Source organism: Agrilus planipennis, unplaced genomic scaffold (assembly GCF_000699045.2).
Source record: "Agrilus planipennis isolate EAB-ADULT unplaced genomic scaffold, Apla_2.0 scaffold111, whole genome shotgun sequence".
In the NCBI taxonomy this organism is placed as follows: domain Eukaryota; kingdom Metazoa; phylum Arthropoda; class Insecta; order Coleoptera; family Buprestidae; genus Agrilus; species Agrilus planipennis.
This window is the reverse complement of record NW_020438907.1, coordinates 1-1,996: the sequence shown is the minus strand read 5'-3', so window position 1 is coordinate 1,996 and position 1,996 is coordinate 1.

The following is a 1,996-nucleotide window of genomic DNA, read 5'->3' as shown; positions in this document are numbered from 1 at the left end:
TTCAAAATAATGGCGAGAAAATTGATTTTAAAAAGGGTTAAAAGTAGCATCCGAGGCCCAGGTTTATGTCCTAATTGCACACAATTAATCATGAATAAATAATAAGAAAGTCAGTATTTGATAAACTGAAGAGAACAAAGAAGAAATATATGCGCAAAATNAGTCATGTTTAAACACCTTGTTCTTAGACTATTAATTTTCAACCCAAAGTTGCTCTAGAAATTTGAAAGAAGTCTTCAAAATAATGGCGAGAAAATTGATTTTAAAAAGGGTTAAAAGTAGCATCCGAGGCCCAGGTTTATGTCCTAATTGCACACAATTAATCATGAATAAATAATAAGAAAGTCAGTATTTGATAAACTGAAGAGAACAAAGAAGAAATATATGCGCAAAATTCAAAAATTGACATAAACTAACATGACTATTTGTGAAATTGATAACTCCTTTTTTGATCTTTCCTCAGAAAACGAAACGTTTTTAAAAGTATATATATAAGGTAATAAATATTAATTTGATATATTATTCACAAAAGTATTATTTAGATTTGTCGTATTTCGAAGGGTACACAATAAACTTTCTAGTCCTAAAACTGTCATTTTCAGTTTTACAGTAAATAAATACACTTTTTGGGATAAACCAAAGAGAATATTATCGCTTATTCAGAAAAAGCACTGGAGAAAGACTATAAACGAGTGACAGAAAACAAGGATTCATAAGTCAAGTCAGGAGAAAAAGGAAACTCGTTCTGAACTACACCCATTAAAATGAGAATATCTTTTCTCAACGCCAAGTTATTGTTAAAAAGATGTACGCACTCAACTGTAATTTTAAACGGTTAAAATACCACCACTAACACTGCGGAGTTCTTCTTTAATCTTTTCAAAAAATATCCACAGGAGGCTTAATCTCTACAGAACCTTAACAAGTTATTTTTAGGGAAAAACTCGTAAATAATAAAAGTACTTAAGGATAAGTTTTAAAAACAATTTTCCCGAAATTGGAACCCTGGTAAATCGATTTTCATTTCGAAATCCACATCTTCTTAATTTTATCAAAGCATTTGAAGCCCTTTTTTAAATATCGGCACATAAATTATGGGTACTGTTAAAAGTATGTTTGTCAGGTAATTTTTGTTTCAACACGTTTTTTGAAACGTTCTAGAGCAGTGATCCCCAACCGGTGGTTCGCGAACCCCTAGAGGTTCGCAGTGCCTGCAGGGGGGGTTCGCGAAAATAATATTGTAATGGCAGATTTTTTAAGATACCATTAAAATCAAAAGCAAAAAACAAAACAAAAACACAAAAATTAAAGAACACACCCACTGTAAAACAGATTGTTCGCTGCTTGTGCTATATGTTAAGAAATCCTGTAATAAATTTCAATATTTTCATTTGTTTTTCAAAATTACTTCATCAATATTAAATTATATCAACAATTTTTTACATTAAAATTTATTCCTCTTATTCAAGTAATCAAATATTATTCTCTTTTTATTACAAATATTTATTTATATTTAAAACATTTTATCAATATGATTAGTATCATGTTCTGCTTTATATTTAAAATCATTGCAGCAATTTTGCCTTTTATGTAATATTTTTTTTTTACAATACAATTGGAAATAAATATCAAATTAAGCCAGTTTACTACAGATTTTAGAATTAGATACTAGTCCACAACCGGGAACTGGTAGAGCAGTGTTGTACTAACCGACGTTCATACATAGGCTTAGCACTTGTAAAGCTTGAGTGATAGTTATACTTGTGACTCTCGTGTAAATGATTTAATAATTATTAATTTAATTATTATTATAGCTTATTTTTATTAATTAATACAATCAATTATTCTGCAATATGAAAAATATATATTCTATCAAATTTTATTGCTTCTTTTTAACCTGCCATTAACGACTACATAAGGGGTTCGTCAAATTTTTTCGGACCTTTTTTCGGTTCGCGAGGAAAAAAAGGTTGGGAAACACTGTTCTAGAGCAATT